The sequence below is a fragment of the Bidens hawaiensis genome, unplaced genomic scaffold (assembly GCF_021521415.1).
Source record: "Bidens hawaiensis isolate Kalapana, Puna unplaced genomic scaffold, B.hawaiensis_p1.1 tig00053808_1, whole genome shotgun sequence".
Taxonomy (NCBI): domain Eukaryota; kingdom Viridiplantae; phylum Streptophyta; class Magnoliopsida; order Asterales; family Asteraceae; genus Bidens; species Bidens hawaiensis.
The window spans coordinates 118,748-131,161 of NW_027506269.1; the positions used below are offsets into that span (position 1 = coordinate 118,748).

At 37.3% G+C, this 12,414-nt stretch overlaps 2 pseudogenes across 1 annotated transcript; one reads left to right on the forward strand and one right to left on the reverse strand.

Moving 5' to 3' along the window:
- Positions 1-669: 669 nt before the first annotated feature.
- LOC143617308 (L-cysteine desulfhydrase pseudogene) lies at positions 670-2,339 on the reverse strand (annotated as a pseudogene).
- A 3,947-nt stretch (positions 2,340-6,286) lies between these two features.
- Positions 6,287-12,387, forward strand: LOC143617315 (cyclin-dependent kinase D-3-like; annotated as a pseudogene). Its single transcript, XR_013150810.1, has 8 exons — positions 6,287-6,430; positions 7,029-7,157; positions 8,848-9,144; positions 9,712-9,841; positions 10,018-10,142; positions 10,570-10,806; positions 10,893-11,148; positions 12,041-12,387. The product of XR_013150810.1 is annotated as a cyclin-dependent kinase D-3-like (transcript).
- The last annotated feature ends 27 nt before the right edge of the window (positions 12,388-12,414 follow it).

Below are 12,414 nucleotides of genomic sequence, written 5' to 3' on the forward strand. Positions count from 1 at the left end.
ACACTTAATCATCTATAACAGCCCACCTAACACTATCTCCTGAAACCGGGCCAACAACCTGCTACTCAAAACTGTTAGAGCCGCAGCCGCTTATCTTATCCTAAATTATTCAATGTCATATAATCACCTCCAAATGCGATGCCCATAGGGGTGCAAACAAGCCGAGCTGCTATCGAGCTACTCGAGCTCAGGTAGATCAAAGGCTCAAAACGAGCGGAGCCCGAGCCTCAAATAAAGCTTGTTTAGTTATCGATCCTGAGCTTGAGCCTTGTATGAAAAGCTCGTTTAGGCTCGTCGAGGCTTGTGTATTTTTAAGTTTTACCTCTTTTGGACTTCTATATATCAGTTTCATACTACACAGCCGAGCTCGTGCTGAGCTTTGGCTTGTTTAAGGTACTACACGAGCTCGAGCCGAGCTTAGGCTCGTTTATGATTTTTCTCAAAATATATAAAAATAACTAAAAATGTATATAAACTTATTAGTAGATAATAAACCAGCCAAGCCGAGCTTGAAAAAACAACTCACAAGCCAAACCCGAGCTTTTGAATAATAGCTTGAAACGAGCCGAGCAGGTTGAGCTCGGCTCGTTAGACCCTAAGTGTCAAACATCTCCTAATCCTATATATCTAACATTGTCTGTGTTAACGTATGGAGTACTGAAGTTTATTAACATAAAAAGACTGGGCCTTTGAGATTATTATTATGTAAAGAACATCGCTGTCGTACAAAACACTTGCATCCTCACACAAACAACTCGGTGCAAAGCACATACTCTACACAACATATCACAAACTTTATGCCTTTTGTTCTTTCTACCGAAATGAAATAACAAGAAAAAGAAAGAAGAAAGGATAACATACTTTATTATTATTATCGTCATCATTATTCTCTCGAAACCAGCATGCTGCAATTAAACCCTTCCTGCAAAAGCTGGTTAACCGCGTCTCTGAACTTAATATAATCATCAACCGTGTTGTAAACCTGATGAGAAATCCTAGCATACCCCGTTATAAAACCCGAACACCCGTCCCTCGGGCCCACCTCCGCATCTTTCAAAGGCTGGTAATGTATAGGAACTTCAATCTTAAACCGATCCCTAAGATAATTCCTCAAATTCTTCGCATCATCGTCGCTCAAAACCCCTATACGCGAAGGCAAACCCACCATAGCCATACTAGGACACATCTCCGGAGGCGTACCGAGAATCGTCCCCCACACCTTCACAAGCATCGTCGCCATCTCAATCACCGCGTCGTGATTCCTCGTCATAATCCCATTAATCCCACCTTCAAACCGGTTCACAAACTCAATCACTTCCGGAACCAGTAACTGCGAACTGTAGTCGCGTGTACCGATCCACGCGCTCTCTATCGCCAACCCGTTCCCGTACTCATGCGACACAACCGGATGATGCAAGTCCGACGATAAAGACTTTTTACAATATAAAACCGCTACCGACGGAGGACAAAAAAACCACTTATGCAAATTACTAACATAAAAATCCGCACCGATCTCCTTCACATCAACCGGAATACTCCCGACCGCGTGCGCCGCGTCCACAAACACTTGCCCCACACCTTCCTCTCTACAAATCTTAACCAACTCCTTAACCGGAATAATCACACTCGGCATCGACGTAATATGATCAATAATCGCTAACCTAACTTTCCTACCATTCAATTTCCCCTTAGCTAACCCTAACCTAAACTCACCAACAATCTCCTCAACCGAACCAATCGGAAACGGCAAATGCACAACAATAACTTCACCGCCCGCACGTGTCACATACGCCTCAATCGACTTCTTCACCGCCTGGAACGCGCAATGCAGCATCACCACCGCATCGCCTTTCTCGAACCGGCCTTCCGCAAACGCCCAACCTACGTGCTGCAACACAATTGCGGCGGCCGTGGTCGCGTTATCGACTATCGAGACCTCGGAAACGTCTTCGGCGTTAATTAGGTCTTTAATTAGGGTACGGGAGTATAATATCTGTGACGGTAACTTGTTGAAGAAGAAATCGTCAGGTTGTTTTAAGAAGTTTAGCTGCCATTGCTTTTGAGCGGTTATTATTGTACCTGGACAGCTGCCGAAGCTGCCGTTGTTGATACGTGCAGTGTCTGGTTGGTGGTGGGAGAATTGTTCGTGGATTTGGGAGGTTGTGATGAATGATAGCTTTGGCTTCTTCTGAAGATGATGAATATGGTGGTGGTGGTTGTTATTGTTGTTATGATCTTCTTCTTCGTTGGTGTTATCGCCATGGTTTCTGTTTTCACCCATTTTAGGTGGTTTCTAGGGTTTGAGTGATTGATTGCAGGTGTGATTGCGGATAGCCGAGTCACATAACAATAATAATAATAATAATAATAATAATAATAATAATAATAATACCCCTTTTGTTTTTCATTTCGTTTTTAACTAATGTAGTGTAACGATTTTATTTTATTTGTTTTCATGGTATTCATGTAAATGAATTTGAAATTTCAAACTAATTTCAGTCAAATCTTAATACCAGGTATGTTTGGTAAAACTAGCTGGGAAGCTTCTAGCTGATGGTTGTAAGCGGTAGTTTATTAAATATATTTAATTATTTGCTTAAGCTTTTAAAAATATATAAAATTATTAAAATTGGCTTAACTAAAAACAATAATAATAAATGTATTTATTTTGGAAGATTATTTAAGTAAATTAAAATATTAAAAGTTTGTAGCTCTTTCTATACACTACTAGTCGTTTTCTCATGACCTAAAAGTTTTGAGTTTCTTGAACCAAACAAGACTTTTAGAATATGAGCATTTTTCTTAAAATCTTGAAACTTGAAGCTCTTAAAAGCTTTCTGTCAAACATACCCATCATAGACTTAGGATTCTCTAACACTAGTAGAGATTCTTACCCATCATTTTTTTCCTCTACGATTCGTATAACTGAATTGTGTATTATGTTTGTCGGTCATTGTTTGTAGTGCCTCGTATAACTCTATACGGGCCGTATAGACAATTTTTGGGCAATAAATTTTTTATGATCATATGTCATTTCTGACTTTAACATCCTATGTAGCCATCATCAAGATAGATGTAAGGCCCCGTTACCGGTGCCTCACATTTGGACGTTGGATTTACTCATACACACAGTTCTAAATATCATAGTTAATTAAAACATTCGCGGAATATTAAAACTTTCAACCATCCATCACAAACATCCATAACTCGTCTTTTAAAAACATAACATAAAACATAGTATCAAAACATCACGACAAATCTTCAGATGTCAGCCTATTCAGTATTGCCATGTGTCTCCCTCAAGCCAACTGTCTCAGTCGATTAGCCTGCGTGCATACTAAAAGTCAGCTACGCTGAGTGAGTTATAGTTAATCAGGCAACATACAATACATTCACTTACTTAGCTATGCACCCGAAGGTACATACCTTCCTATTATCTTACATACTTACATGCTTACGTACTTTCATACTTTCTTTCATATTAACATACGTTCTTTCATTTATACACATACACTTTAAAGAGCCTTTCGCCCTATAACCTTCGCCGATATTATTAGGGTCGGTTCCCTGCATTCGCCGACATTATTAGGGTCGGTTCCCTGCATTCGCCGATATTATTAGGGTCGGTTCCCTCTCTAGCCATACTTATCCTTCATACTATATACTCATCACGTACTTACATACATACATATCTCATACTATACTTGGCATACTACACTTTACATTTCCTGTCGATACGTGCAATATCCGAAGATCATTCACATAGCGACAAGTTTTCATTCACGTCCAAAATATACATACATAAGTAACATATAAATCATTCATGGCATACACTTACCATTTAAGGTAAGTGTATTAACTATCACATCGAGTATGCACACAGCCCCTGAAAACATAACAAGGAAATGGGGCTAGAAACTCACCTGAATCCTGTTACGCTCTCCGTTAATCGTTATTCCCTTCTTGAGCTGTGCACGGCTAACTGTATAATATTTACGTGTATCAATTAACTGTTGCTACTCATAACGTATTTCTTATTTGTATATAACCCACAACGAACGGGGGTCCGGGGGCAGCGCCCCTGGCAGCGGGGTTCTAGGCGCGGCAGCCCCTAGCGGGGTCCAAGGGCAGAGCCCCTGGCTGAGGTTAAGTTGCCAGGTCAGCTTGGAAAAATTTTATTTTCAATAGTTGTCTTAACACATTTTCCATTAGGATTCTAAATTATTTTCTAAACTGGGCTTATTTAAATCAGGTCCAAATACCCCATCATCTGGCCCAATTTGGGTTCAGGCCCAACAGAACTGTGGCCGAGAGCTCAAACAGAGAACCCATTTGACCGAGAACTATGGTTTGACCGAAAACACATGTTTTGGCCGAAATCCATGTTTTGACCGAAATCTCTTGTTTGGCCAAGATCTCGCGTTGACCAAAAACATGAGCTGACCGAGAACCCTGTCACCGAGAACCCTCAGTCCTGGCCGAGAACCCCCAGTTTGGACCGAGAACCCTTAGCTTGGACCGAGAACTCTCACGTCAGTGTGTTCAGCTTACCTTTCGACCCCTATCATTTTTACCTAGCTTAGCTAACTGTTCTAAGGTTCATATCATGATCATGTAACCCCCTTTTTAACATCATTCATAACCGTTTCACACCCATGTCTATCATGGTTCAAGATCTAATCCGTTTTAGACATAAAGCTTAAACCTTTATAGAGTTAAAACGTTCTAGGCTAGATCTAGGGTTTCCTTTATGAACCGCTTAAATCTATGAGTCCATTTCATCCATTTTTATCATCAAGTTGTATTTTTATGGAACATCTATACCCGATCTACTCTAGGGTCAAGTTTCATGGTAAAACGTTCATAAAAATGTAACCTTTAAGCTTAAAACGTACCTTTAGACGTTAGTAGGGTCACAGCTAGCTTGATACACGCCCTTGGACTCGTTAGCTCACTTGTATGATTCGAAGATCTATGATTGCTATGATCGGTTTATGGTTTGGATAATGGGTGGCGGCTAAGGAAGGTATTTTATGGCTTAAGTGTGTGTTTTAAGGTGTCGAGAGAATAAGACGGATAAGTTGGATGGAAATGAAAATATTTAGGGTTTAAGGGTGTTTATACTCCCTTAAGCCCATGGACCTAAGGCCCATCTTTCCTTTTTGGTCCATGATTAATTTCATTTAATTAGACTACTTAGCTTTCCTCCTATTATTGTTATTTTATTTACCATCTTAAGTAAACTTGATTATTTATAAGATTACTTGAAATTTTAGGATGTTACAATAGAATTATTATCTGACTTGTATCATAATTTTTTAGCAATTTTAAACAGTTCTCCTTTACGACCCTTACATGTTTTGTTTCACTTATATGCAGGCGTAGCTTATAAGGGATCGAGGGTGTCCTAGTTATCGTTGTTTTTCGCTTTGTAGGGTAAATTTTTGAGATTTTGTTCTAAACTATTTTTAGGTATTGGAGCTCGGTCACACTCATGACTTAGCCCAAACTTATCAACTGCTTATATAGAATTGTGTTTTGTATTGAAAAGTTGAATGATATTATATTTTATAATAGAATAAATTACCTATTAAAATTTACATAACATACTTGGCTAAGTAACATGTAGTTGTGCCCCAAGAACATGCGTATAAGATTGTATTATGTTACACTTTTAATAGTCCATACGCAATAATCAATCAATGATTAAGATTAGATTATGTTGCACTTTATAATAGCCCATACACAAAAATATTTCATGTTTTAAGCTTAGAGGCCTACAAATCTTTCTATACGGGTCGTATAGAACTATCGTATAGTCGTTTTCAGAAGCGCTTAAAGGTGGTCAAAGGCAAGCTGACTTTTCACAATAATTTAATGCGACCGTATAGCCTTATACGACCGTATAAGTTTTATGGTGTGTCAGGGAGCAATATGAGCAATAAAACAACCTAACGACACGTATAGGTCTATACAATCGTATATGTTGCAAAAAACTATTTTTTTGCCCCTGTTAGTCATGCGTAGCCTTTACGGCCCGTATAGGCCTATACAGGGCGTATATGACGTATTTCGATCAGCATGAGAGTGGTGTATGAGAATCACATCCCATATCATATAATGTTTAGAAATCGAGATTTACTTGACTTTCAAAAAAAAAGTTTTAAAAAGTGTTAGATACTTGGTTCGGTTTTCGAATTGTAATGGTTTCGGGACAGAACAAGTTTCGAGTAGGATCGGGTGTGAGATCGGAACGGGTTTCGGCCCGACACATGTTTGGGTAGGAATGGGCTTCGACTCAACACGGTTTCAACTCAAACACAAAGTCGGGTCTAAACAGGTTTCGGGTCGGATCAGAAAGGGTTTCGACACGAGTACGGGTGGGGACGGGTTTGAGGTTGGAATAGGTTTCGCCCCGATATGGTTTCAGGTCATAACGAGTTTTAGATCGGAACAACTTTTAGGTCGGGACAAGTTTGGGTCGAGACAAGTTTTGGGTCAAAACGAATTTTGGGTTAATAATGTAGTTAATACGAGTACAAATAGAGTTAATAATATCTAAATGTGTTAACTAGACTATGGGTGGTGGTTATGTGGGCTCAAGCTCTTGGCTCGAGCTTGGATCAGTTTACTTTATCGAGCTAAAAAATCAAGGTCGATCCCAAACACCCCTTTAGTTATGTTTACGGTTTACTCGAGTCGGGTTTCGGTTATTAATAATCTATATCTATAATAATAATAAACCGAGTAGTAGCTCACCCCTGTACAACCTTCCTCCTGCCCTCACTGTCTCCGTACGAGCATTAATTATTAAAGCTAAATCTCCGTCACTCTCAGGTGAATTAAGCCATGGATTACGTCACAATTGACGCTTGAAAAAGGTATATTATTTCTTAATCCAACTCTTAGTTCCTATACGCACTCAAATCAGCAATTAGGTATTATTAATTTAGGGTTTTCGTCAATTGCTAGGGTTTGTTTTGTGTGCTTATTAACGGAGAATACGGTTTACTGTGACTACTAATTGATTGGAATTGAGGAAACGAGATGACGGATTTAGACAGTTGTTGACGAAGAAGGTTGCTGATCGGTATTTAAAGCGAGAGGTGCTCGGTGAAGGTACTTATGGTGTCGTGTTCAAGGCGATTGATACTAAGGTACGGTTTACACTGCATTGTCAACTGTTGTTATCGGTTTATCGCTTAGGATGAGATCAGTAATACAGATACCGTAAACTAGTAAAAGCTTGTCCCGAAGTAGATACTGGTACCGCTGTAAATAGCGGAAATAAGCTCATCCCTAGCTTATTGCTATGATTTGTCTGTTGCTATTATGGTGTTGTGTTCAAGGCAGTTGATACTAAGGTAGTGGTTACGCTGCATTGTAAACTGTTGTTATCGGTTTATCGTAGACGATACCGAAAAACGAGTGAAAGCTTGTACCGAATTAGGTATTGGTAGTGAAGCTTGTCGATTCGGTAAATAGTGGAAAACACCGAAAGGTATGGATACCGAAAACATGAAAAACAAGTGTTAGTACCGGTACGTGTATTCGGTAAAAAGTGCTCGTCCATCCCTAGCTTATGTCTATGATTTGTCTGTGGCTATTATGTTGCCTATGTAATGTAAACTGCTGTTATTATCGTTTATCAGTTAGGAATGAGTTCGGTACAGTGACTAAAAATACCGATACCGGAAACGAGTGAAAGCTCGTGCTGATAATGTACCGATTTTTTTAGATTCGGTACTGGTACCACTGAAAAGAGTGGAAAATACCGAAACCGAATGGTACGGATAGTGGAAACATGAAAAATTATTACTGATTGTGTTTGGTCGTTGTCGGTTCGGATCGGTACTGGTATTCGGTAATTAAGTTCATCCCTAGCTTATTGCTATGATTTGTCTGTTGCTATTATGGTGTCGTGTACAAGGCTATTGATACTAAGGTAAGGTTATGCTGCATTGTCAACTTTTATTATCGGTAATCGGCTTAACGTAGGGATGAGATAGGTACCGAACTGATACAGTACCAGAGTATTACTGATACGGAAAACGAGTGAAACCTCGTATCGAATACCGTTCCGATTTTTCGGTTTGGTACCTCTCGGTACGGGTATGATTGAAGATACTGGAAAATACCTAAACTGAATGCTAGGGATACCGAAAACATGAAAAACGAGTACTGATAATGGTACTGGTTGTGTTGGGTTGTTACAGGTTCGGTAAGATATTAAGTAAAAAATGCTCATCCCTAGCTTATCTTTATGACTTGTTTGTGGCTATGCATGCGAAATTAGGGTTTTGTGAGTTTGACTACTGAGTCCCATGGTCCTTTTTTGATTCTTTTGTGTTTGGGATTTGTTAACTATAACAGATTATGCTTATAGGCATATTAAGTTAATGATCATATTGTGAATAGGTTATTTTACCACAACAGTAGACTTGGTTAGTTGTTAATTGTATACGTGGAGAAGAATCTGTTTAGGCAATATAAAATCACGATAGAAATAACCTACATAATCCTTAAATAAGTATAAACATAAGCGCTTTTCTCATCCAAACAGTTGAAAATGTTTTTATTTTTTATTTTGGAGAACACAATAAGCTGTTGAATGTGAGCTCATTATGAAGCGTAAGTAACTTCAATGATGTTTGGTGCCCCATGATATATGTATCATACTATAAATATTGCCATAATGATGCTATTCCTGGTTTACATGTATCATTTAACTGATACAACGGGTGTTTAAAATTCAGATTGTTTTGACTAGGAGCATATTGTTGAGGCTAAATTTTTGTTAGAATGATACACATGTGATATTATATTAACTACTGGCTTCTGGAACAGACAGGACAAACGGTTGCAATAAGAAAATTCGGCTCGGAAGCAGAAGGAAGGGGTGAATTTTACTGCTCTGAGAGAAATAAAGTTACTGAAAGAGATTAAAAATCCAAGTATAATAGAGCTGATTGATGCTTTTCCTCATAAAGGAATTTGCATCTTGTTTTTGAGTATATGGAGACTGATCTTGAAGCTGTTATTCGGGATAGAAACATTGTTCTTTCACCCACTGATATTAAGTCGTACCTGCAAATGACATTAAAAGGACTTGCTGTCTGTCACAAGAAATGGGTTTTTGCATAGGTAACATGGGACCCAAACTTATATTTTATTGTCGGTGTAAATTTAGTTTTTTTACCAAAGTTCCAAAACAACCATCACAGATGGAAAAACCTGAAAATACACTTCCAAAACATTAACATCTGTAACTGTCGTACTTGATTTCATCTGTAAAACTAGGATTAATTTCATATATATTCTTGTAAATGTAAAATTATAATTACCCTTTAGATACACTAAAAGTATCATATTTACCCTTTCATAGGATAATAAAAAATCACTTGCTAATAATAGTTCTTACTATCATCTGGCATGTAGTTTTCTATTCGTTTATTCATTGAAACAAAATGGTATAAGTGGTTTTTATTTTATATACTATGAATGGATAAACATGAGTAAATTTTAGTATTTTGGAAGTGTATATATGGTGTTATGAAATGTAGAATGACACACACAAAACTTTGAACTTGTAGACTGTAAGAGTTTCTTAAACCAAATGCACTCAACTGATTGAGTTTTTATGTGGCATGGTGTTACAATATAATTTGCTTCTTTCCGCTGCTTATATCATTTATGTGTTTTCTTTGGCAGGGATATGAAACCAAATAATCTTTTGATAGGGCCTCGTGGACAATTAAAACTTGCAGATTTGGTTTGGCACGCATATTTGGTAGTCCTGACAGAAGGTTTACTCACCAGGTAATCTTTTCATCAGTTATTAGTTACTGGATGTTATACAGTTATACTTCCTCTCTGTTGCCTATTGGTATTAATAAGCATTCTTTTTGACACATTTCCTGATAGCAAGTTTGGCATCTGGTTATTTAAATGGGTCAAACGGGCTATCCATGAATGTACTCTATTTGAACACTATGTGGCCTCATGTTATGTGATTAGGTTTTTGCCGATGGTATAGAGCACCTGAGCTATTATTTGGTGCAAAACAGTATGGTCCCGGGGTTGATGTTTGGGCTGCAGCTTGTATATTTGCTGAGCTCCTTTTACGCCGCCCTTTTCCTGCAGTATGTTCGTGCTGTCTGTGTTATACCCTCCAGTTAACTTACATAATTTTTTAGTATAGATACTTAATTTCTTATATATATTTCTAAAAATTTCAAACTTTTTCATGTATATGTTCTTGTAAGTTTCATTATATCATATTTACTCTTTCAAAACACTAGAAACTACTAATATCATATGTATGAATTTATTAGTGTTTTAAAAAAAGGTAAGCATTTTGTTAGGTAATTTATAAGGACATGCATGAAGTTTTGAACCTTTTAGAAGAATATATGTCAATTATCTCTAAATTAATGCACCTGCAACAAATCCTGTGTCTTTTATCGTTTACAGAACATCTATGCTTATAATATAGTAATCATCTGCTGACATCATCACATCAATGTTAATAAGTTTTATATGGCTTGTTTTCTGTTAACAAAAACACAGGGTAGCAGTGACATCGATCAATTGGGGAAAATATTTGCTGCATTTGGGACTCCGAAAGCATCTCAATGGTCAGATATGATTTATCTCCCTGATTATGTTGAGTACCAGTACGTTCCCCGGGCAGCCACTTAGAACATTGTTTCCAATGGCTAATGATGATGCATTGGATCTGTTATCCAAAATGTTTGCATACGATCCAAAGGCCAGAATCTCAGCACAACAGGCATTAGAGCATAGGTAAATGTTTAGATTGCTAGTTTTAGATTGTTAGTTTTATATTGTAAACTTGAGGGACTAAACATGTAAAATTGATTTTGTGGTAGGTACTTTACATCTGGACCGCCACCTACTGAGCCGGCTTTGCTTCCAAGACCACCACCAAAACGGGAATCTGTAGATTCAAAGCCCTCGGATTTTGGCCCAACCGTGTTATCGCCCACAAGAAAGTCAAAACGAGTGGTCTCACAGCCTGACAAAGCTGATGATCATGGTATTGGTAATGAAGAAGTGGGCCCGCACCGATGTCACTAATTTTTCTGTTTTTGAGGCAAGGCCGCCAGCTAGACCAACGATTAACAGGTACATATAATCTTCGTTTAACTTTAATTTTTGCAACTTGCAAGCTTTAGTGAAAATCTGACTTCATTCACCCTTTGAGATCGTGTTATGTGATTTATATATGTAATTTTGTTACTCTATAAATAGGGATTAAGAGTTATTGTTTGTTATGTTGGATTTGAGTTGATATTAAATCTTGGTTAAGTTAACTTTCATTCCTTATTAGTTAAAAGTAATTAATAATTAGGATTGACTTTTTTTTTTTCACAATTATGGACAAATAATTTTTAAGAAAAAATCTTGAATCTATGATATGGATTCTGGGTTAAATTAACTTTTCATTTCTTTTGGATTGAAGTTATTCTTTTTGTTCGTTATTAATTATTGACTTATTGTGATTCGATAACTTCCTATCTTGGTCCACAAGTTTCTTTCATTTTATCGTTTTTGAGGGAAATTTAGACATTTAACTAATATGCAAAATGTTGCATTAATGAATGGGACATAGGGAGTTATCATCAAATGTTATGTTTAAGTTGACGAATAATTTAATGAAACTGTTTTGACTACCGGTTACTTATCTAACAGACTAAAACAACCTTTTATAATGATACACTATAAAAAAAACTTGTGGACAGGTTTCGTAAACGCATTTTGGTTCCGTGCAATATCTTCTAATCTTTGATGAAGTAAATTTGGCATACATGTGCATTACAATTTACAGCCATCTCTAATTTAACTGCAAATCGAACCTGATCAAACATTTATGAACAACTGTCGCTCGATCCCACAAAAAGTTATAATATTAACAAGAATATTTATAGGTTATTTTAGTAATTATATATGCAAGTATCTTGTTTGTCACGAATATGATTTACTCACTTTCCATCTATTTTACATTTTTGCCATGCAGTGCTGACAGAACTCATTTAAAGAGAAAGCTAGACCTTGAATTTCAAATCCCTGAAGAAGACGAAGATTGATGAAATCTCAACAGGAAGATTATTCAGCCGATAAGTTGTCGATCATACAATCTTATTATTCTTTTTTTGTGTGTTTTGAGATTAGCAGAGTGAGTCGATTATGTTGTAGCAAGGGGAGGCTTGGGTTTGATTTATGTCGAGAATGATTATTCTGTAGTCCGAGAATGATCGGATATGTTTGATTATGTTGCTAAGATTGTAAAAACATTAAAGAGCCCATCCAAACTTAATACAGTTTGGGTTGTTGACAGTGTTCTACACTAGTTTTGATCTAACATGTGCACAATCTGTTTCTACATAATTG